This window comes from Semicossyphus pulcher, unplaced genomic scaffold (genome assembly GCF_022749685.1).
Source record: "Semicossyphus pulcher isolate SPU_LCO1_2020_fin unplaced genomic scaffold, fSemPul1.0.p SCAF_17, whole genome shotgun sequence".
Classification (NCBI taxonomy): Eukaryota; Metazoa; Chordata; class Actinopteri; order Labriformes; family Labridae; genus Semicossyphus; species Semicossyphus pulcher.
The window spans coordinates 10,554,005-10,580,033 of NW_027211681.1; the positions used below are offsets into that span (position 1 = coordinate 10,554,005).

General features: G+C 43.2%; 1 protein-coding gene across 7 annotated transcripts in view; it reads right to left on the bottom strand.

Annotated features, from left to right (window-relative positions):
- Positions 1-26,029, bottom strand: part of grin2bb (glutamate receptor, ionotropic, N-methyl D-aspartate 2B, genome duplicate b) — a 107,299-nt gene that overhangs the window by 56,069 nt on the left and 25,201 nt on the right. The window lies entirely within an intron of this gene.

Consider the following 26,029-nt stretch of genomic DNA (forward strand, 5'->3'; position numbering starts at 1 on the left):
CCGTAGTGATGAAGAGACCGGTTCTTTTACGTTTCCCGTTACGTGTCGGCTCGCCGCTCGCTCACCGGGCGAGCGAGCGGCGAGTCCGCTACTTCTTTAGTCTGATAACTAAACACCTGCAGTCAGTCACCGGCAGAATGTCCTCCTTGCAAAGTCAAACCAGCTCATTCATGATTTATACAGTCTATGGATAATGACCGTTAGCTACGCTGAGGAGCATATAGCCTAGCTTCACAGCCGTAGCTGGCTGATTCATGCGGCTCGCCTCTTTGCCCGTCTCTAGATTAGCCAGCTCTGGCATTTCCAATATGGCGACCCCAAGCGGCGGCGCAATTTGGGCTTCCAAACGCTTCTTCAGAAACCAATGGGTGACGTCACTGAGACTACGTCCATTATTTATACAGCCTATGCTCACGCCACAGAGATTTATAGCACTGACTTACACACACACACACTCACAAATGTTTCAGCTCCAGAGGAGAAAAGGTTTGAAACAAGCTTTCACTGGTTAACACTGCAGCAGAGATTAATATAAATATTATTAAAAATCTAAAACATTATATTGTGCACTCTGTAATTTCATTAAGGTGCTGCAGGTTTGCCCATAAAACATTTTCAGCATCACATTACAAAACATTTTAGGATTCGGTTGCGGTTGGATCTGAGCTGCATGAAATAAGATCCGTTTTAGTTAAACTGTTTTTCACAACAACGGCCTGCGAGTGAATCAAGAACGTAAAATTACAGGTTGATTGTCGCAGCAGTGACTGAAGCCGCTTACTCACTTCGTTCCCACCTGGTGAGTAAAGCACAAATCAAATCATGCAAATGATGCTCCAGCTACTTATAGTGTGCTCTCTTATACGAGGCTCAGCTCTCTGCAGAGAGACTGTCTGCACGGCGAAGCTGACATGCAGCAACATGCGTGCTTATTAAGTTATATGACTGTGTGCTGCTGATTAAGATAAACCTGGTTTGTTTGTTTTTTAGCAGCAAAATCTATCCGGCAGCTGAGCCACATGTTCATATTCTGCCAGATGACTCAACTTTATCCTGATTTTAACACGTTGATTTATAACGTAGCAACAATGACATCATCTGCAACCCTACTCACAAGGTAGGCTCAATCACTGGCTGAGGAAATGAGCAAGGCAGCCGGCCACGTGTCTTATACTTGGCGAAGTGAGCAGTGTAGGCTCGCTGCTGACACACACAGAGGAGGCGGCTGCATTCAGCCGTCACTCAGGGAATAAAAGTCCTCACTCTATCGGAAGGTTTTCTGTTTTACTCCAAACTTCAAATTGTCACTTAAAAAGGAAATTATCAAATTAAAGCACACAGTGCACATTTGTTTTACTTCTCATTCAAGTACCTGACAAGGAGCTTTGTTTAGTTTTGCTGCAGCTGAATACAATTTCAAAGAGAGGTTCGCTCAGTTTATGATGCAAACACGTCAGCCGCTTCATCGTTAAACCATGTGATGATCATTTTCTTCATCAATATTAATCGATTATAAAAATGTACACAGAGTTTAACTATTTATTTCAGCTCTACAAACACATTAGTGTTTATAAGCCAGATGTTATAAAACCGCTTGTGTCGCTCTAACATTAGAATCCATTAAATGACCAGAGGGTTTCTATTATCTTCTCTAAAAGACTCCATCATGTCTCCAAGTCTGCAGCACCAGCTGAAACACAATCATCAACTGACTGTCTAATCAGGACAAATTAATCTCTTTGTCTTACAAACACATTCACTTTCATACAAACACACACACACACGCCCACAGGCTTACAATGCCAAGCAAACCCACACACACACACGCACGCACGCACGCACGCACATAAAGACTCCTCTGAAAGCACAAGAACCTAGTGTTCGCCTCAAGCTTCCCCCAGCACTCCACCGCTATGGCCACAGCGTGCACCACGAGGAAAATACAATTAATTGTCTGATTCAATCTCCCACTGTTACATCTGATGCTGCGGCAGCACTCACATCATGTCAGTCAAGCCCAAAGCCGTGTCCTAACACAGAGTGGCAGAGATGAAGACGCAAAACAACGGACGGAATCAAGTCGGCAGAGCCACTGGTACAGACGCGGATGTGAAAGGAACAGAGGAGAGAGAGTTAGCTACACAAAAACATCACCGCGTGAAAAACCTAACAAGGAAAAATGTCAGAAACAGAGAGACAATGAAGGGAGGAGGGGGGCAGAGCGAGAGTCAATTTAGCATCACCTTTGGCCCCGCGAGTAAATGGAAAGCTCCGTCACGACGAGTTGATTAAGCTCATTAGCAGCGCGGAGAACGCAGGTAATTAATCACTGACACATGGGAGCTCTGCGTGCTGATTGGGCCAGATCCCACCAATCCAAACGAGCCACAGATCCAATTAGGCCTGACCCTGTCTGCCACATGACCTGGCATCTGTGTGCGTGTTTGTGTATCAGTGTGTGTGTTAGAGAAAGGGGAGTGCAGAGAATAAAAAATGGATGATCAGGTGTATTAGCGGTGAATTAGACTGAGTATTGATAAAACCTTGTTAAGGCTTCAGATAAATCCTTAAAGCAAACAGAGGCTTTTTCTGTTGATGTGACTCTTGGTTCGATTATTTTGACCTGTTTTCCTGTGAGAAGCACCAAAAATCTTAAATCCTACATTTCCCATGATGCAACAAAAGCATTGTTTTGTTTTACCCTTAATGTCTGGTGTAGAAAAACGCAGACGCATTTTCAAGGAGAATTTCATGAATTACATTCTTTAACACAGCACTGTTTCCTGATAAGGTCTAAAATAACACCAACATGGTCCAATTTAATACAGTAGATAACAAACATACTTATTATGAGAGTATGAAAACTGTTAACTTTCATACAATGGTACACTGCAAAACCCATTTAATGCCGCAATCCTACTGGTGTCTTTTAAACACCCCAGTATGTCACGGAGGCCTCTCTGTTGTATTACAGTTAGTTCACAGTTACTTCTGACTAAGTAATCTGATTGGATAAGAGGCTGATGAGTTCTGATATTCGCTGTGTCCCAATCCAGGGGCTGCAGCCTCTGAAGGCCGCATTTGAAGGCCGATTGCGTCACAGTGACGCGTCCAAGGCTGTCCCAATTCAAAGGCTCCTTCAGATGCGGCAGACAAATGCGTCCTCCTTTTCCCGGGCTGCGAAGGATCCATCGGGTGGTTCCTTCGAAACATAATGTATCCTGAGATTTGTTGCACGTCAATTCAAATGAGACGGCGGACTCTTAGGCGGCCGAAGAATAAACTTTAAAATGTAAACGTTTTTGGTTTCGACTCAGTCGAATAGCAAGCGTGACACATGTTTAAAGAAGCAAGGGGCCTTTGAAAAAAATGATCTTAATAGGTTAAGTTACATGATGTTAGCTATGCTAGCTAGTTAGCCCCCTAGCTACCTGGTGCTAGGCGACAGGAGCGGCGTTTGGTGACGCAAACAATCCCCCATAGACCACTGTTACTGCCTCTCTAACTAAATACAAGTGAACTGGCCACACGAAACCACACCGTCTCGTTTCAGGTCGGCTTTAACTGTCTACGCAGGCTATGAATGACGCATCCTCTGTAGACCGCGTCCCTCGAAAGCTGCAGCCCCTGGATTGGGTCAGCTCCAGAGAACATCACTGGGGCTTTTCACTTAGTGTATCACTCCGCCTCAGCCAGGGGCTCTGAATACTGTTGATTAACATTCCAGAAGACCATGTAACACAGCAGACTTTTATTTCACTGGTTGTATGAGAAATAAGAAACCTACAGATAAATGTACTTGATGAAAAACAGATGATCCGTGGTAACCTGTAGACTCAGAGTGCAGGAGAATGTTTGGGCCTGCAGCCTCGAGCCTACGACCGGATCACAGCCATGATGATATGCAGTCACTCCCTCTTATGTGATATTGCTTAATTGTCTCCAAGCCCAGGCTGACCACACCCTGAGAACATCAGGGTAATTTTACTGCAGAAGACACAAACTGAGCAGTACTCCTCGTCGTAAACTTTGTGTGGGAAAAATCTGTGTAATGCTCCTTTAACCTTCACACGATAAGCAACCAACCTGAGCACTGCCGTTATGAATTCCCGGGACTATTAATGGAACGGAGCCGTCTTCAATGTTATTAGTTTCACCTTCTCCTGAAGTGACGAGTCAAAATGTCGTCAGCGTAAAATGTCAAACATGAGACTGGATTCTCTTCTTTGCTCTCGGCGCTCTCGCACTTTAAAGGTGAGGTCATAACAGCGAGCGAGCTCCAGACAGACGTGTTTGCTCCTCCACAAGTGGTCCGATGTTATTAAAATCAAACACAACTAAACTATAGTGTGAACACTTTGGAGAACAGTTACTCACATGTGAGTCATGGGAGCTAGACTGCATGAAGCACACACACACAGACAGACACACAATCCATGTCCTGTAACCGTAGGTTTTTCATTTATCTGACAATTTTTGTAGTAGTTTTACTGAATCATAGTATTCAATGTGAAAATTCTTCCACTTTTTTGGTGTCGTTCTGACTGATAGTTTGTAACTGACCTGCTTGTCTGACTTCTTTATGAGCTGATTGGCTGCTGATTGAAAATGTGCCTTACATTCTAAAACGAGCTGACGAGCTGAGTCACCAACAACACATCGGCATCTCAGCTCAACAGGCCGGTGTGCACTGCTGCAACATTCACACGCTTTCATTTCATTGCGAACCTCTGGTCTGAACCTGGCTTTAGCTGTTCGTGTGAGTGTTGAGGAACTGAACCATCCCCTCTGTGAAGCACAAACGCAGAAGCAGCGTGTCCATGAAAACACGGCAGTCGTCTTTTACATGTGCATTTAGCAGCGGTTTAGTGAATAAAACGACTATTATGTATGCAAAAGCCTGATTTTCATCATTTAAATTCACACTCACGCCAATCCCACTATATCCCGTCAGTACTGTCCACATTTTCTGCATTGTGGTCTCATATGGCTCGAGTATTATACCTAGATATAGCCTATATCTGTGGCCAAGGATTCAGCATTAATCAACACAACCTCCCAGTCTCTTTAGCCTCCGTCTGACACTACAGGCATGTGCACGAAAAGACAGAGTTGACAACAAACTGGTGACATATACAAACCAGGGTTGAACTATTTTGCTCTAGTATGCTCTGTGGCTCGTGCCACTTGTCAGGTTGTAAATGTCAAATGAATACTTAAGTGCCTCTTTTATGCGACGCACCTGGCTGCCATCGTGTCCGACGCTTTTACTGGTTTTATAAAGTTAAGCAACGGACTGTAGCATCACGTGAAAGAGAAAAAACATCAGCCCAGGGACGTTAAAGTTTACTCACGCTCCTTCTTTCTCGCTGTCTCACAAACAAGTTTGTAATTAAGGATCATAATTTCAAATGAACTGATTAATGGGGCTCAGCGGGTGGACACGCAGCTTCACCTGAAACATCTCTAAATACACAGCAGGGTGCAGATTATACTGATTATTTTCATAACATCGTAGTTCTGAGAGTAAGTCAGGGAAAATTGCCATAATATCAGCATAAAAAACTGGCACAAGCCTATTATACAGTAGACGTAATGAAACATAGCGACACAAGCGTTGACAAGACTGACTGAACAAACATGAGGGCTCTAATGACAAGTCCAAACCTCGTATGTGGCTGACCGCATCAGGTCAATGTGCGCTTTTGTGGGCAATGTGTTACAAGGACTGTCCTTATGAGGCCGATGACAACGTGTTTGAAAACAGGTGCGCACTGCGGACGTAGGTGAGGACAGCGGACGAGCAGCGGAGGAGCGGCCCCGCCTACTCCCCGAACAAAGTATCCAGAGCCGTGTGGACAGAGAGTCGCGTCAGTGGAGGTCCAATATGCTCCATGATCTGCCGTTGAGATGTCGCAACTCTCTCTCTCTCTCTCTCTACGGCTGTGAAAGTACCGTCACTCACTCACTCACTCACTCAGCCAGTCAGTCACATACAGACCTGTGTGTAATGGGTCCGTAAAAATGTTTAAAAAAAATACACTTCACTTAAATCAACCAAACAACTGCAAAATCATGTGAAGGGGTTAGAATAAGAAAATAATTTGCCATCTATGATGTTAAATGTAAGTCATGGCTAACTTGCGGTATCTACGCCTGCTGCCACTGATACACTGCATTACTGTTAAGTGAATCATGCATGCAGAGAAATCAGCGATTAATTCAGCTGAAATGTTTTAATTGTAAAATGTGTATTACTTCTACTGTAAGGTTTTAGCTTTAGTTACTACAGATTCTGTAGTGAGACTCGTCGGATCCCCAGTGAGAAGGAGAAAATGAATCACAGAAAGACCTCCACGATGAGCTGAGTCTGAACTGGAATTAGTTTTCATTTACAATCAGTGATACACTTCATTGCTATGTGTCAACATCAATGCAATTAGAAACTTCAGAATCAGAATCACCTTTATAGGCCAAGTATGTGGGCACATACTTTGACTCCGGGTTTTCTTTGCTCTCAGTGTAGAGACACATAAACTAAACAGACAAGGACAGGTTAGACAAGGTAACACAGACACTTAGAAAACTAGATCAAAAACTACTATATCCAGACCTATGGGTACAAATATATTTTACAAATTATTTATATATATATATAAATAAATATATATATATATATATGCATTTAAAAAAACAACATTTATAGACAGGAGACAATAGGCAATGGTGCAATAGAGAGTGCGAAGGTGCTGAAGACGTTTTACATGAACAGCCAAACAGGAAAGAGAGAGGTGTAAGCCCTTAAAGCCAACAAGCTTTAATGTGAAATATCGGTGCAGGAAGTTGGTCTGACCAATCTTAAATAAAACATCTGGGAAATGAGCATGAAATGACTTTTGGAAGGAAGTGTTGAGTTTACACTAAACGCGAATACATCCAGGGAAGAAAAGAAAACCTGCGTTAAATTAAGAACCACTATTTTAAATGAACGGTACATTTAATAAGAAATTTGTGTAACTTAGCTCTCGGAAAACCAGAACAATGTGAGTGTAACAACACTGTGAATGAAATGGTCTTAGACTAAAGAGATATCAGATTGATTTTATTCAATCCTTTGAAGTCGATACAACATCCTCATAGCAATGTCTCCTCAAGTTAACTGCGTTTGTTCTTCCTGTGCTGTCCAGAAGGTGTTGTTAGTCTCCATGTGAATGCAGGGTTATGTATAGCTGATGTTTAGCACTGTAGAAGTGAAGTAAGGACACAGCTCTCCGCTGAGGACTGCAGAGCGTTACAGCCTGTTCTTAGTCTGATCTACAGGTGTAAGAGCTTCATGTCCGCATTTAACCGTGTCAAAAAGCACATTTGCCCGCTCTCCTCCCTCTTCCGTCGATCTTCCATACATCCATACAGCCTCGCCTTTTCAATTCTGCTTCCCTCTCTAACAAGCACTCAGGGTGAGAGTGCAGGCTGGAGTCAAGCGCCGCGTGCAATGAGAGACATGCGGTTCAAAACCTTGTCATGAGGCGCTTTTCTTCAGCGCGTCTTCACTCAGTTTCCCTTTCTGTGTCTCCTCTCCGCCTCCATTTCCCTTGAAGCATTACTCGCATCCGTCCTCGCCTTGTAAGCATTCATCAGCACCTGGGGAATGAGGGAGATTTTCTCCATGCTCTCATTTGTACATCTCACCCCAATAACTCCATTTTATTCCCTCTCTGTCTGTTGCACTTTCCTCCCCTCTCTTTCTGTATGCATGCGTCTCCCTCTCTCCCTCCCTTTATCGTGCGGCTGTTAAATCAGATAGGCTGGATAAGTGTGGCAGCGTGGTTTCACAGATACCAGCGGCATCAGAGAGCAAAAAATCAATCACTTCTCCCCGTCCCTTTCATCAGCTCTGTGTCTTTGTAACCCTCCTTCAATCTTCCCGCTCTTCTTGTTTCGCAGCATCCTCCTCGTCATCATTATTTTCTGAATGTCATTCAGCGTTTCCTTCCTATTTCAATATGTTGGTCGCCATCACCCCGCAAAAAAAAAAAGGAAAAAAAAAGAAAAAGGACGCCCTCCCTCCTCATTTATTTGTCTTCCTTGGAGAGCACAGATGCCAACCCAGCTTCTTTCCATTTCCTCCATATGTGGCTCACGTCAGCACGGGAGTTTTTGACTGACAGCAGCTGGCCTGTCAAAGTCAGGAAGTCAGGAAGAAGAGGAATGGGAAGCAAAGAAGTCGAGGAGAGACACGCGGAGAAAGGAGGAGTGAGCGATAGAGAAAGACATTTCTAATTCAAAGAGACATGCAGTGTTACCGTGGCAACTCGGTTCCCATAGAAACGGTCTTGCTAAAGATGCCATTAGTGTGAAAAAATACCTACTTACACCCTGCTGCACTGTATGCACAAAAATATAGAAACATATCCGCTCGTGCGCACCGAGACTGAACATGCAGTCACTCATATGAGAGGGCAGACACACGGGCACATTCCTGCACAGGCTTACCTGCTGACACACCTCAGGTCAGTTTAACGGCTCAATTACAGGCCACTTATGTCGGCAGCTCAATTATAGGTTCGGCCCTTCAGGGAATACAAGTGACAAGGTGTCTGGCTTACATTATTAACTGTACTTGAGTTTTGTTGTGAGTTCACTTTCCAAATGACTTCCTCCAGATGAGGCTGCAGGGGCCCAATTCTCCATGCATTGTCTCATTTACGCTGACAGCCTGCAGGCTCGGACCACCCACTCATCCACACACACGCACACGTATACTATATATAACCAACACAAGCTAACCTGGGCTGACAGGAGTAGACTGTATATAAAGCTGTACTTGCTGTTCGTACTGCAGTAGGGGTTGGGGATTCGTGAATCGTGCCTATAATAAACTACATGTGCGAGCCGTGTGGAGGCCCCCTCTCCTGTTACGTGGTACATGGCTGATGTTTCAACATAATGAAGTCTCATCACAACAACACACACAGAGTTATGTCACCGCTTCATCAGAACAAATTGTCCCTGAACACCACCACGCCTTCCCCTCGGGCACAATAACAAACTACGTAGGGCTGTAACTACAGATTATTTTCACTATATGTCAAACTGTAGATTGTTTTCTGAAGTGTCAGTTAAAAATGCCTTTTACTATTTCTCACAGTCTAGGCTGATGTCTTTAAATGTCCAATCAAGAGTCCAGAACATATTCAGTTTATCGTCGTGTCAGAACATAAACCTATAAAATGTTATTAACATAAACTTGAACTCAAACACCACTGAAAGTTATTTTAAATGGCTCGAAGAAATCATGAAATTACTCTCTATGGCTGAGTGAAAACCAGCCCCTTGTCCTTTACTCTGACCTGTTGCAACAAGCAAATTTCCTCCGATGGGGATCAATAAAGTCTATCTTATCTTATCTTATAAGCAACACTGTGTTCATATCCATGTTAGTCAACTTCACTGCAAAAGGACGATTACATTGTTCAGTTATGCCTTGACCAAAAAGAAACAATTGATGTGTGAGTTTAAAAGTATAACAAGTAGGAATTGCATTTTGTCAACAACACATTCAAACTCGGCCCCTCCTCCTGGGCTCTTCGTCAGAAGCATACTCTCTCTCTCGTGCGAGAACACCCCCACCCCGCCAAGGTAACGCCGACAGCATCAAGCTAACCGCCAGTTACTGTTGCGCTAGCATGCTAACTGCCGGTAAACCTTTGCGCTAGCATGCTTACTGCCGGTTAGCTTCTCCTACCTGGTTTGAGACACCAACCTGTCCAACAGAAAGAAGGCAATCCCTGCATCGCTCTTTCGCCATGTTCGTCGGTCTGAATGGGGCCCTGTTGCTAATTTGAACCACTCCCACACTCACCTGTACGCTGTGATTGGCTCAGGGAGCCAAAACAGCGCCCCCCCTCCTGAAAACGTCCCGTGCAGATTAAAACAACAGAATAGATGCAGAGGGAAGGGTCTCACAAGGGTGTGCACACACACTCACCAACACACATGTATAGAGGCCCATAAGTGATGATTTATATTATATTATATTTGTTAAAGTCTATATTTTATTTTTATAAGAAAATCCTACTTATTACACCTTTAAGATGACGTGGCAGCTGTCATGCTCAAGGATATCAGAATAGTTAAATTTAAGTTTTTATCAATATTAAATTAAAAACTGACTATTAATGAATCATTTATTTTATCTATTAAATCTTAAAAAATAATAAGAACTGGTAAATGGACTGTACTTACATAGCACTTTTCTAGTCTTCCGACCACTCAAAGCGCTTTTACACTACATGTCACATTCATCGCTTCACTCTCACATTCACACACTAAGTGACAATCTCCAATCAGTGTCTATGCACAGTCATACCTGATGGCTGTGCCTTCAGGAGCAATTTGGGGTTCAGTGTCTTGTGCAAAGACACTTGACGTGTGACTGTAGCAGTCAGGGATCAAATCACCAACCTCCCGATTGAGAGAAGACTGACTCTACCACTGAGCCACAGCCGCCCCGAAGAAGAAGAAATGTCCAAAACCTAAACACATTTAATTCTTAAAGAAGAGAATGTTTGGCTTTTCTGCTTGAGTGAAATGAATGCAATGATTCATTATAAAAAAAAAGACTGACTGACTGACTGAGTGAGTGACGGTACTTTCAGAGCTGTAGAGAGAGAGTTGCGACATCTCAATGGTGGATCATGGAGCATATTGGACCTCCACCGACGCGACTCTCTGTCTATACGGCTCTGGATACTTTGTTCGTCGGCAACACGCACCTGCTTTCAAACACGTCGTCATCGGCCTCATGAGGACAGTTCTTGTAACACATTGCCCACAGAAGCGCACACTGACCTGATGCGGTCAGCCACGTACGAGGTTTGGACCTCGTCTTGTTGTAAGTCAACTAAAAAACAACCTGTGCCACTGTGAGGATCTTATCCACTCTTATCACCTTTTTGTGGCCATCTGTCTGCTGCTTTGTTTCATGGATGTGTCTATTAATCAAGTAATAAGGATAATGAAACCTTAACAACATGCTCTGATTGGTGTTTGTTCACTATCAGCAAGCAAAACATGGCACCCATTTGAGACCCTGGAGAAATAATGATGTAGTTTGTGATTCAGAGGTCAGCCACAAGGCAGCATGACTTGTGCTATGACATCATATCCTAATTTAGACTTGAGTAACACATAAACAGTTGTTGTTTTTGTTCTTTCTTTAGGGACGAGAAACCTAAAAGGCCTTATTTGTGCAAGTCTCAGGTCAGGAGTATGAGTCAACATGTTTAGGTGATGTTTATCACCAGTCAGGCTGTTCGAATATGCAGCACACATGAACACTCTCCTTTTTCATTTGCAAACCAATTGCACACATCGACTTCCTGTTTTGTAACACTTGATGCAAAGTAGGTAGAGTGACTGTTTAACTCTGTTATTGTGTGCAAGAAGAGACTAAATTAGTGTATCACCCCACCTTTCTAATGGCTAACAAAATGCAATATCATTTTGAGCATATTGAGTGCCATTAGTCATTGAGGGAGGATGAATCACCTCCACATTATTCTCCGTCTACACCTGCGTTTTCACAGCGTGTCAGAAATGTAAAAAGTGTCAGATAGCTTTTCATTTTCCTTAACTTAAACACAAGCGGTGGCTTTGAAGAGGGAGCATGTAAGCTTTGAGCGGTGCTTTCCGGAGAGCGTTGGCTTACTTTGATGCAGAACAGAAGAGGAGGGAAAAAAAGGAGAGAGAGGGAGATTAGAGAGAAAAGCCAAGCGGAGAAAGATGTGGTATAAAGATAGATGGAGAGGAAGCCACTGAAACGGTAAGAAAATCAGAGAAAGAGAGCCAGCGGCGGCCCCTGTACAGTAAAGCCGGACATTTCACGTCTGGCACTCCCAACCTGTGCGTGTTGAATAAACAGGACTGCGTGAGATAACACTCTGGGGGCTAACAGCTGCAGTGTCACATCACCTCTTGGCTTCGCTCTGGTATAATCAGCCTCAGCGAGTGCACACTCATATGACGAGTTAACCTGACTCTTCACGTCCACAGCTCTCTGCGAAGGCGCTCTGTGATAACATATCAGTTCAGATGGAAATAAAAATTAGGTTTCCTCTTCGTCACATCCAAACAGGCTCTCAGAGAGACTTAGTGTCAGCCGCGGCAGAGGTTCTCTAACAGTTACTGTATTTCAGGCTTTTCCTGCACTTGAATCCTTTGTAGTAAAAATAGAAAGCAGCCGTGGGGCTGAAAACCACTGATATTTGAGGATGTGGTGGAGTCATTTATTAACTCCATTTGTCATTGTTTAGCTGTCTCAGCAACAGTTCGGAGACTCAGTTCTCTGCAGAGTGACACCTTAAAGGTGTAACAACTCCAATGAAAGCACGCTGCACACACTGTACATTTCCCCGTCTGAGAGGAATTACGCAAAGCGAGGCTCAGAGTGTACACTCATGGTCGGGCGATGCTGTAATAAAGCGCAGCAGGAGGCCTGAGTGGTGCGTAGAGTGAGTGTTGAGAATCAGGCCAAGGCTTTACTAGAGAGGAGAAGAGAGCGAGCTCCAGTGAAGGTGCCACTCATTGGGTGTCACTCTCGCTGCAGATAAAGACCACTGAGCCGGATGTGTCAGAGCCCGCTACTGGAGAGACTCGCCAGCTGTCACCAACAGAAATTACCTCCCGCTCTTCATCACTAACACACACAGGCAGAGGCGAACGAACACACATGCAGCACACGTGTTCCTGCTTACACACATACAGACATGAGATAGGTTTGTATTTCATTATGTCATGTTATGTTTTATAAAAAAAAATAAAAATAAGATGAGAACCAGTGACTGTTTTCATCAACTTTACTTGCAAATATGCAAGTAAGGACAAGATAAAACTGTCATTTGGCAGTAGGTCAGGTGTTGTTGTGGATCGGCCATTAATTGTAGGGTGTTTATTTAATTCCTCAACTCTTCCTGAACTGAAATGTCTTTCTTTCTGATCCACACGCTCTTTTGTGAGCAAGTGCAGATGTGCAGCAAGACACAAGGCATGGCTGGGCCTGTCTGCTTTGCAACTGCAGCGTACCAAAGACACGCTGAACAACCCATTTTCACATTGGCAGGTTTGAGCCAATCCCGTTAGAGGACAGGGTGACACTAATGCATATCATTATGTGCAACCTATGGCAACCACTTCGGCGATGCGCGAGCCAGCTGTATCGTCGTCATTTTTTTAATGTTAACGTTACTACTGCTAATGACTACATTTCCAGCTAGCTAAGTTTCAACAAGTTTTCAACAAGTTGCCAGTTGATGGCAGAGATGTGATTTGTATTCGCGATGGAGAGGCAGTTATAAATTTGCATAGTGGGCGGGGCCTATGCAGATTCAGGAAGTATTAATGAGGGAGAAGGAGGAGATGCCTTGAGAAGTCATTAAACGTATTTTGCTGAAAAAAACATGTAAGACACAATTTGTTACTTCAATCATTTTACATGTCTTAAAACATGACGAGCTAGTCTTTAATACTTGGGTAGTAGTGAATGCAGCGAGCGTATCCATCTGCACATGAACCAAAAACATTGCAGTCACACCCGACCCAATAGCCCTGGTCTTATATTGTTACTCTTTTGGGTTTCTGGATGTACTCTGGGCATGTAACAGCCTGACATGGATGTTTCAGGTTCAGGAGGAGAAGAAGAAGAATTAGACGGAATTATTTTTATGGCAATTTTTTTTTTTTTTTTGTTCTTAGACATTTCTACAAGAGCTTTTTATTAGAGCTCTCTGCTCTGATAAAGATATCTTTAAATAATAAGAAACATGCAGACAAATTAGCAGATATATTAAGTATAGTAAACTGCAGTACAGAAATGGCTAAGTGTGTATTGTAATGTAAAAGCTGCTTTATTGCAGTGTACAGACAAGTTAAGAGTCTCATTTTGTGGTCACAATTATTGAAAAGAAAAACAACGTATGCCATTTTTAAAACTGTGTATTAAAAATGTGCATTCAGGTAGCAGGGGATGGGAATGCATCTGCAGACATAGATATGAACATGTTGTGGAGGTGCTCTGGGATTGTGCTGATATGAGAACTTAACTCCATTTGTGCACCAAAATAAGTCTTTCCCCTGCTTCCTCCGTCGCTCCTCTCGCTCTCTCTCCTCTTATCTCAGTCCCAACAAACGGAGCCTCACTGATGAATGTAAATGACTGTCCTCCCTCAGCTCAGTGCAATTAGAACAAACTCAACCTCTCTGCCTGCTCGGGATTAAATACCCACAAGTCAGCCGGGCTCTCTCCGTATTTAAGAGTCCTTCCTCAGCCTGATGCAAAACCATGAAAACCAACACTTTATGTGACAGTTTTTTTTATGCGCTGCACTTATCTTTTTATCTTTTATCTCGCACGCCCTGCTTTTTACGCTCTGTATTCCCCAAACATTAAAAAACACTACATGATGAAGCTCGCAGTCATGAGCGGCAGCACCCGGGCTGCCTCTAATATGAACAACATACTGTTTGTTTTAAGTTTGAACCAGTAATGATACTGAATGGTGCTGATAGTAGTGGGGTCAGCTTAACTTTTTGAGGCAACAGCAACAGCCCTGAGGACGGGGCTTTGGAAGCGTAAGCACTGGTACTGCTGTGTATCATGTAGGTGTGAGTACATGTAGCGTTCTGCTGCCTGGTTATAAAACGAGAGACTTTCTTAACTGTACAACAGTTTTAATATTTAGCACCTAAATGCTCTGCGATATCACAAGTGAGACATCTGTCAGCATGAATATGTTCAGTCCCACCAGCGAGCACTTGAAGGTCTGATCTTAATCCAACACAGGCAGCTGCTGTGATTGGCACATAAACAGAATAACACAGAACACAACAGTCCATCACTCCGTCTGATCAATGCCTGTTTTTCAAAGACCACAGGAACAAATTCTTTGACAGTCAGCGATCAAAACAAATCCTTTGAAACTGAACAAAATATGCTGCTTGTCATCGTCTTCCTGAACTAAACATCTGAGCGTGTCCTGCCGCCTCTGCTGGAGTTAAAGCTGCTACAATCAATACATTGATATCGACAGTGTGACAAATGACTACGTGCAACGCGAAATGCCCTAAAGTGAATAATCAGCCGAATCTCAATCTCCCTTCAGCTTCTCCTCGCAGCATTTTAGCACCTTTCAACCAGTTGTTTTGGTTTTGCATTCTGCAAGTTTACATCTCCATGTAACAGCTTTCATCAGCTTTGTGTCCAGTAGCAGCAGGCAGCTGATAAACCAACTGTACAGATCTCATCATTCATGCACAGTCAGCTGTGCCTCAGGAGCAATTTGGGGTTCAGTGTCTTGCCCAAGGACACCTTGACATGTGGACTGTAGCAGTCAGGGATCGAACACCCAACCTTCGACTGAAAGGCTACCGCCTCTACCACTTCCTCTTCTTCTAGAGGAGCTAGGACCTAATGTCCACTCATTTCTGCGCTGGCGGCGCACATTTTCTACACAAAACCAACGCAGTTCAGCATTTCCAGCGCTCAGCATCTTAAGCACTCACACCGCTCTCAGTTGAAATAGTTAAAAGTTTGGAACGCCGCCGCGCTCCTCAATGTCACTTCTCCCTCACCGACCAATCAAAAAGGGGTGGGGGTTACGATTGCAAGTTTGTCAACAACTGAGCTGCTGCTCATGCCAGAAGATTCCTTTCCATTTGTTTACGTTCTCTTTATTAAATTTCCTTGAATAAAAGCAAATATTAAGAATACAGAGCAATTTAGAACAGACTGCTTAGGTCATGTCTACACGTAGACGGGTGTTACTGAAAACAGGTTTTTACCTTCTTCGTTTCCAAAAAAAACCCCGTCCACAAAAGCGCGGTTATAAAAAATGCCCGTCCAAGCGAAAACGCAAAAACACTACAGAAACACTGTCATGAGAATGCCACACCAACAGGCGGCGATATAACCCGGTCATGCAAAGAAGAAGAATCGCAGCCAATCAAATGTCTGAAAAAATCTAACACGACGCGACGAATTTTAGCAGCTGGGGGGCTTTTTTGTCATTGTTTTCATTGAGAGGGGCGCTTTTTGTCTGCTTTTGCGTTGCTGAGTGCCTCGTGTTTTTCCACTCTGTGCGCCTCACGTTTTTGGGGAAACGCTCCGAGCGCCTCGAGTTGAAAAAACTTCAACTCAAAGCAAAAAAGCGCCCGACGTCATCTGCGTTTGTCCAATCAGATGAAAGGAGAGGGGGGCCTTCTGTCAGTTTACAATATAACAGTTCAGTTAATGACGGCTAATGATTTGGTGGTTGCCTTGACAACAGTAAAAAAAAAAAAGGCGCAGCGAGCTGTTCTGTTTTTATCCGTTGGCTTCAACAAAAAAGGCAGTGCAGTGCGCCTCGTGTTTTACAGCCTGCAAAACATGCTCTGTCTGATCAGGCCCGAACAGTACATATATCTGTAAACATGTAAAAAGTCCTGTTAAGCATCATTGTTAATGTCACGTCTGTCATTTTGCAAGGAATGTCGGCTCATTTGTGACGCCTCACAGAGGCCTGACGTCATGAGCCAAAAATGCTGTTTACCCCGTCTACACGTCTCCGCGGAAACAGAGTTTTCTAAAAGTCTTCACCCTGGCCGGAGTTTTACAAAAGATCCGTTTTCAGTGACCTAACACAGCGTTTGTGTGTGGACGAAAGGCCGAAAAATATGTGGACATAGCCTAAGGGAAACAGAAGTGCCGCCAGACAACTTTCGTAACCTAGCAACAGTAAGCGCTGGTGAGAATCGCTCTGAAATTGAGGTCGTGGGCGATGCCAGCGCAAGAAAAACGCTGTTAGTGGACACAGGCTCCTAAAAGAGAGTATTTACATTCATCTGGTGATGGATAATAGAAGTCATATTTAGAGCTTGTGCCACTGCTTCCAATAGATCAATATATTAAAGGTTTTATTGTTAGTGAAACATGGAGGTTCAGGTGTCTTTGGGTTGAAGAAGAGAAACCAATGCTGACAAGGAAACAGGATGTGAAAAGTGGTCCAAGTCAAAGGGTTTGATCCAACCACACGAAAGGTTATTGGTTGTTTGTCTGTCTCTATAACAACGTCACACTGATGCCAAAACTCACATGGCCAGTAGAGGTCCTTTTAAAGGTTTTAGTGTCATAAACTGTTTTTGATTTGATTAATAAGGCATCTTTACCTCTCATTATTATGATAAGCTGGGTAATTAGGCCTCATGTGCTGGAGTGTTAAAAGGCCAGATAGTTAGGCAGGGAGAGGGAGAGGCTCCCAAAGCCTTCTGCCAACCTGTTGTAACCGAGTGCAATGCAGAGAAGTCTCCTGTGATCTCCAAAATTACTCATCCTGTCCACGCACAGCACAGCGGCTGATAAAACGAACTCATTATATGGAGAGAAAGACGAGGGGGAGAAGGAGAAAAGGAGGAGGAAAAGTGTATGGAGAGGGTTTGCAGCCCATTTGAAGGGCACAATTAAAATGTAGAAGTTTAACAGAAAAAGTGAGAGTGTGGAAAAGGAGCTAATTGTGTGGGTGTAGACTGAATAGGTGGGGCAGTGAGGGTGGGGGCACGATAATAAACAGTTTAGGTGTCGTTTCAGAGAATAATGCAATAAAGAAGCAAAAAGGAGGACAGAGATGGGAAGAGGATTGCATTAAAGGTGTGATGAGGAGGGAGACGGGTAATAGCTTCACACCATCTCTGACCTCAACCTTGGTTCCTCATTCCCTTGATATCAGAGTGTGTATGTGTGAGGGAGACGGAAAGGGAGGGAGGGAGGGAGGGAGGGATTGTGGGACAGTATGATGTATAAATCTTTCTCACATAGGAACAATTTTCACTACAAGTTAAGGCTAAACGTGACGCGTTTGGAACATTTCAGTCTTGGTTTTCATGAGCAAAAGTTGTGGAAAATACTGATACTGATTTTAGTATCTCCTGGGTCGAGGTCCCAAGTGCACAGACCTGCACCACTCTGCATTTTGTAAGTGCAGTCTGTGGCAGTGACTTTACAAGGAGTGAATGACATCTACTATTTTACAGGGGCAGTAGGGGTAACGTTATTTGCATCTTAAGTCCTGCGTATGGTTTGTTTTAGGCAACAATGGGACTTTAATTAAGTATCGGGAAAAATAGAGATTTAAGTGAAATATTAAAGAACTAAACTATTTAAAAATCCTGTTAGTACTACATTAACTGGGGGTGGTTGGGCGGCCTGTTGGCAAACACTTCAGGCTGAAAGATGTCAACATGTTTTGGCAACTTCCGGCGTTGCCGCAAGTGAAGCCAACCACTCGGGCACATATTAAAACGCACGTTTTTACAGTGGAAATAAACATGTTCACAGCCTGGTACAAAAAATAAAATTATTTGTATTTTCATGACAACTGAAAAGGGAGTGAATTTTTATATAACTAACCCATTTTAATTATAATAAGCTTAAAGTAATGTATTAGGGGCGTGGTTACTATGAGCGATGGGTGAGACTGGCTGTCCTTGTACAAAACATTTTGGCTTTCTGTGTGGTTGAAGGCACTAACTGGCCATGCAAGAAGTGTTTTTCACTTAGTAGCAGGTATACTGCGCTCGCCATACCTGGCTTGTTAGCTGGTACAGTGTTTATCAGACATTTATCTATTCGTCGGCCAGCGCATAGGAGTCAGGATTGTTGTTCACTTTAGACAGCGGACAGTAGTGATGACAAGACGGTTATTTTAAGTTACACAAGCTCTCTTCTAGTCCGAGAAACAATGAACTCTGTGGGAAACACAAGGATAAAGTCGCTCACTCAGCGGCTAATGTATCAGCCAAGGCCACAGACTGTTGAGCCTTGTTAACCTGTCATTTGCCAACCCCTCGTTCCTCTCCAGCAACAATTTCATCCAATTATGGCAACTTCTGGCTCAAGAAAACCAACATGGCGGCTGCCGGTATGCCATCAAGGTTTCATACACAAAGTGGGTGACATCGCAGTAGCTACGATTATACACTTTTCCTCTAGCACGTCAGAACAGGCCAAGCGTTGACATGTATACATGCTTATCATCAGCATAAAAGAGTGCCTTTGTCCATGTTAGCATGCTGATGTTGGCCTTTATCTCAATTGATCCCAGTGACAAAAGCTAAACAGAGCTGCTACTGTGGATGTACTCATAGTATCTCATATTAGTGAACAGTTGTTCGACTTTGCAGTTCATTAAACTTTGATCTGATTTGATTAAAAATACAAACAGTTGGCGTTTCAGTTCATGTCTTATAAAACTTTCTAAAGACTTTGTTGGCGACATGGTTTGAAACTAAGCTACTGCCGAGTGATTTTGAACTCCATCACTAAACAAAGCCAAAGACAACACAGCTGTCACAGTCTCAGTCCTCCAGTCGCTGACAGAGGAGCAGTTTTGTTCCATGACATCACAGATTAGTTTGATCTCTTTTGATTTTAGCTCAAGTGACAGACGTTCATGTCCTCATGCAGGAATAAAATTTTGCCCTCAAAGACCACAAGAATGACTCACAATAAAATGACTTTTTCTTTCTGGGCTGATTTGCTCACAATCCCAGGCTCCATCTGTTGGACTTTCAGAGGGTTAAGTGCGCGGCAAAGCCAGGAAATGGGAACATCAATCAAACTCAGACTGCCATAGTATCTCTCAAAGACAGAGCAGGTGAGAGAGAAGAAAGTTTGTTTAAAGGTCTCGTAGGAGGGGAACGGTTTAACAGGAAGAGGATGGGCAGAGTAATACGAACAGGAGTCTGTTGTTTTTGACTCGTCCAAGTCGGGTCATTTTATTCACAGTTTCTACAAAGTCATGTCTAATAAAATGACACTGATAATTACTGTGTAGATGAGGGTAGGACGACCACCTCTAAAAATAGTCTTTTTATTTTGTTGTGCGTCTGAATCAGTTGTTTAAGTAACATTTAACACATCGATGGAGGATTTTTGTTTCTTAAAAACTGGTCAAACAGTGAAACAGAAACAAGGATACAGAAGAATACTATTATGCAGCTGCATAAGGTGCAATATGTTCAAAATGTGCAGTTTATTGCTGTAGTTTTTTCCTTAATTCTCTTGTCTTTTGGGATCGCTCCTAATTGCAAAACAGAGCATTACGGAGCAGGTCCATTATCCCCTCATGTACAACCAGCAAGAATAATGGGATACATGGTGCATGCAGGATGAAAGGAGGGGGCTCATAAAGCCAGAAATGGGGATGAGAACAATAGGATGAGAAAATAGAGTGCACCCTTGGCTCAAACAATCCTGTCAGTTGCAACAGATTATCACGACCTGCATATCATTGTACAGCTAGCAGCTGGTCAGGCTAATATCAAATATTGCAGGTCTGAGGGGCCGAATGGGTCCGCGAAATAATTAACTTTCCTGACCGTGTCTGTCTCACAATAAGGCCTCAAACACTTCTGCGCAAAAGGGTTTCTATTTGAAGATAGAGAGGGTGTGTAATTGTAGTAATCAATCAAGTGGTGAATCAGCTTTCCCTGACAGACAGAGCCGTGAAAAAGGAGTCTTTTCCAACGCTTTTGTTCTTCTTATACGCAGTATTTGGCTTTCCTTCTTCAGTTGGAGAAACCACACCACGAAAGACCCACAGCAGAGCAGTCCATTCATCCAGGAGTTCTACTACTGACCACCTGACAGACAGCTTTTCACCCCGAAAGAGATTTGTATTAAACACGCAAAGGACCCTGACACCTGCTGCGTGCTTAAAATAAACTTGTAGGCAGTGTTCAAAGGAACAATAAAATCCTGGGTACAAAATTTTAAGGGACAAAATTGTAGGTACTTTGTTTGGAGAAAAAACAACAGCTGTAATCTCCCCCAAACACAGGCAAAGAGGCCATTATCGTTGAACACCAGCCGGCTTTACGCGTCTACACACACACACACACACACACACACACACACGTGCACAACCGCACAAACAAACAAACACAGCTTATGTCTCAACAATAGATTTGGAAGACCTCATTAGTCTCCAGAGCTGGAGTTGACTGTCGGCCAGGTTCAACTCCGCCGTCCTATTATGCCAATACCAACACATGGCATGGAGTGAATTAATGGCTAAATGGAAGTGTGCAAATTGTTTGGTGCATTATGGTCTACCTGCATCTGTCACTGATTCACTATAACGGGGTGTTGGAAAGACATATAAAGTCTGGAGTGCTGCAAGGCCAGTTTATTTGGCTGCTCCTTCCCCACTGAGACTGTGGAGTGTGTGGAGACTGCTGTTTCAAGATAAAGTGCCGTAAACAGAACGCATGTTTATCAAAAAAAAATGGAGAAATCAAGCAGTTTGTCCGACACAGAAACCCGGAGTTAAGCACTGCAGGAGGATTCAGAGCACGATAGATTAGACATAATTGTGGACTGATAAGGGACGGACTTGGTTACCTGAAGGGGATTGAGTTATTGATGCTGGAAAAATCACTCACTTGCTGTTTCGCACACGTCTGCACACAAGCATGTGCACATAGTCCATACGACTCCCTGCCATGACTCTACGGGCTTCATGCTCCATGCCGCCCGCGTTCAGTTTCCCCATAGTCTTTTATTTTCTCTGCAGGCGTAACGCTGGAGGGGACCGTGTGTTTGGTCATGTGCGTGCAATACCGATTTTATTGGCTGTTAGGATGACTGTTGATTCCTCACTTCTCCTAACATGTTGGGACAGCGAGTGATCTGCATCGGCAGCGAACATATAAAGGTTTTTTTGCTTTATTTTAGTGAATCATAACATCAGGGTAATCCATGGAATTAATCAGCCGATGCTGCGGTTGAAAACAAGGCTAGGGGTGGGAAAAAATATCGATAAGGCAATATATCGTCGTCCTGACCCGTGCGATACAATTATCGACAAGCTGGCGCCAAATATCGATACTTTAATTATACTGGCATATGAGGCGCTTTTAGCAGATTTCCCTGTGATTTTGACTCACCGCGTCACTACCTCATGACTCCTCGCGGTGGCGCTTATGACATGAATAAGGGTACTGTGAACGTAAAGTAACTGGCCAAAGAAGAAGTCGACAGCAGGATAGAAGAAGAGGAAGACAGCGTAATAACTAACCAACGATTAGTCGCATTGTCGACAAAAATCAATGACAAAATTACTTGCCAACGAATTCAATTGTCGATGACAGTTGGTTATGTCATTGCGCGTGTTTTTCATGCTGTGCGTGGAAATGACAACGTTTCCTGGAGTCGAGTTGCTGAGGGGTGAGCCATCTTGCATTCTTAGTAGCTCTGCTGAGAGTTGCGTAAAACAGTGACCGGGACGTGACAGGTAAACAAAACTTAGCAAAATGGAGTCTGGGAGCTTTTCACCCTCGACGCTGGTAAGAAAAGGCCTGCAGGAGTTATCACGGGAGCAAGTCGGTAATACGCGAGCATTTGAAGAGAAGGCACGCTGGGCTTGTGGATGATGCAGACTCGCCCAGATAAGATTATCAGGTTCTCAGCAAGTTAACGCTATAGAAGGAGTTGTATTGGCTTTTTGCATTATTATAACATTGTACTGCTGTGTAAAGATCGGGACGCATCTCTTTAACATCAACTTAACAGTCCTCATCTCTTTTTCTCCCTCCTTTTGTTTCTCTTTTGTATCAGTAGGAGCCAAATCAGCAGCAAAGTTCAGAAGAAGACATATTTCTGAAGGAAGAACTCAGTTATTGTGGTTATTGTTAGTTAGCACATGCTGAAAGAATTACTACATTTAAAAGCTGATCGCTAAATAAGAGCCGTTAAGTAATTATGCAATTAATTATCTGATAAGTCAAATAATCGTTTCAATAATCGATGACTAGTCGACTATCAAAATAGTGGTTGGCTGCAGCCGTATTAGACAGCAGCAAGATAAATGAAGAGATGTTCACAGAACCAATACAATAATCCTGCTCGTGACCTTGTTAGGGGCTTTGTGTTTTCTTCAGTTAAATAGATAACGTGATGTCTCTCACCTTGATGAAGTTACCTGCATATTCTCTCCACATACGCTGACACAGCCTGCCAAAAACTTTGCCGAAAATACAAATTATTATTATTTCCTTATGAAGAGCTGAAATGTAATACTTGTATAACCATTTTCCAAAGGCCAAAAACCTCGGAGTTGTTGCTGGTTAATTGTCTCAAAAACAAATTGTTGTTTCAGATCTTGCTCTCCTTCTCCAGCAGCTGTGAACACGCTTGCAGGCCTTTGTTGTGTTTTGATGTGTTTTCACACTAGAACTGCTACAGTAGCACAAAGAAATCTACTTCACAAGAATAAAATGCAATTTACCTCTCTCTCTCTCCGCTCCCTCTCAAGTGTCACCATCGTGTTTCTGATCCTCTTCCCCGTCTCTCCATCTCTGTTTAATCTATTCATTCATCTATTTGAAATTTCACCCCCACCCGCCCCTCCATGACAGCGACATTATCCCTCCCTCTCCTCAAGCGCTTCTTTCGTCAGACTCGGAAATAATCACTTCTTTTTCTCTCTCTCTCTCCCTCTGCTCCTGATTTTATACAGTATGTAGCGGGAACTGTATAACCAAGTGGTTGCTATGCCAACAGTGTCCACCGCATTCAACCCCTCGCTCAGTGTGTATCTGTGCGCGTGAGACCGACGGAGAGGACGCGTAACAGGAGAATACAGTACAAGGAGAGCGGGCTCTGTGCTCTCTGAGAACAAAAGAGGGAAACACTTTCCTAAAATCTGTGTTAAACATCAAATGTTGTGTAACGCAGGTGTACCCCCCCCCTCACCTCTCTCATGTGCTGTGTTCCCTCAGCAGTGCACTCTCTTGTCGCTCTCAGTTTGTGCCCTTTGTCTCTCCGTCAGCTGTAAAATGTGGTAATTATATGTTGAGCAGAATCCTCTTCCTCCTCACACCCACACAAGCTGTGTTATTTCATAACCTTCACCCCCCCCCCATTTTCTTTCTCCGACTTGTTTATTATCTTATTCTCTTCTTATTTATCTTCACAGTATCATCGCTCCATTGTTCTTTTCCTCTCCTCTCTTATCACATATATCCAGCTCTTAGCTCTCACTGCGGGGACATGAAAGCAAACGTCTTTATATTAAAGATTTTTTTCCTCCTTTGATTCTTTCAAGTTGAGAGATTCAGTTGATTTAAATGTTCTGTGAAGCAACAAGTCGATCAGACTTCCTGATTAATACCCGTCTAGTTTCATGAAGTTGCTTTCCTCACACTGTAATTCATCAAACATAAGCAGCTTTTTTAATCAGGGCATTTAGCGAGCTCATTATGACACTGGTAAATATGTTTGTTACAATACGATTACAGCATTACACATGTGTGGCATTAATGTGAGAGCTTTAACTACAGCAATTTGAAGACATCACGTCGTCTCATTGTCATGCAGATTAATGCAGCAGGGCTCTCCAGAATCTAATCAGATCCACTTCTCTGCAGGAGTAAACCGCGGGGTGAGAATTAAGTTTGTTCCATTTTTTAGTTTAGCGTGAGCGATTTGTTTATTCTTCATAATAACCTTTATTTATTTATCTATTTATTCAAACTTGAGATTGCCCTCATTTACAGTGACGTCGAGTGACAGACGAGTCAAAAACAAAACGCAAGATAAAAACAGAAAATTGTACAAATGCAATAAAGCGATAAAAAAAAACAGGGAAAAATCACCTAAAACACTTGTGTGTCATGCCAACACAAAGTCCTCCGTAAAGTAACACATGACACCGTGCCTGGACTAAAACCACTGACAGCATCCTATTTAATGCAAGCTGATAGTCCAGCAGAGTTTCAAAAACAAGCCAAAAAGTTTAAACTGTAAATAATAAGATGTGATTTCCTTGCTATAAGCAAGTAGTCTGTTGGTTTTCTACAGGGGCCTTTTCAATGTGATTGATATGTTAGATATTATTTCACAATTTCGATGTGCGCATGTGCAACATTCGCATTGCAGGAAACGCGATAGTGCAGCAAACTAAGTGAAAAACGTCAAGCTGCTACTGGTGCAAAACCACAACTCAGCAGTTTCCTGTTTTCGATGACTAATCTACAGAAAAAGTCTGTTATCACATCAGTTCAGCTCTTCACCAGAGCACAGAGTGAACTGACACGGCGCTGCTGCCGTCACAGATCATTACAGCGGGATGATCGAGGCAGACGTTACGTTATGTGAGGGGGGCTTATAAGGTAGTGTAAAACCTCGCTGCTGGTTACATAAAGAGACGGTTCACGGAGCAGAAGTGCTGCAGAGTGTTTGCTGTTAGTGGCTACACTTGCAGCGCGCGCACGGCGTGAGGTCGTTTGTGCCGACAGGAAGTAGGAGAGGGTGAGCTTTCCTTCCAAGAAGTTTCTGTCACCGGCCTGATCACGCCGTTAGAAATGATATGACATGGTATGCTGAAATATAAGTAACATAACTTTAACTTCTTTTTCACGCTGGAGTCAGAGTCGCTGAACCAAGTGCGGCAAAAGTAGGAGGGGTTCGTTTTGTTTGAAGAATGAGACTTAAAAGTGTCAAATAGTAAAAAGTATGATTGTTAATTGTTTATATGGACATGAAAACACACTGCATTTATCAATTATAATTTCCTGCATTCTTTAAAATCACAATCAATATCGCAGAACAAAAAGTTCATCGTGCAGCCCTAACGCTAACACTAGCACATGAGGTACTTTGGACTCCTCCTTTATAGCAATATTTATTTTGTTTCATGTTGATGTATGTTCACTCTGTGTCGACAGTGTGCCGTTTTTACTTCTGAAGCCAAAGACACATTTTTGTGATCTGCCATTAAGTTTGTTGATCACGTCCTTGGAGCACTTTGACGTGTTTCCACTGTTAAGTCTCTCTCTTTAAGTCTTCACCAGCCTGGGGCTCGGTACAGTTTTTTAATATAACTTCCAGAAAATGTTGACAACCTATTTATGCAGTCTGTGCTGTCGTTAGATCAGCTGACAGGGAAGGGGCTCGGGGCTCACATCACATGTAAGTTTGATATTTAAAATATCAACAGAA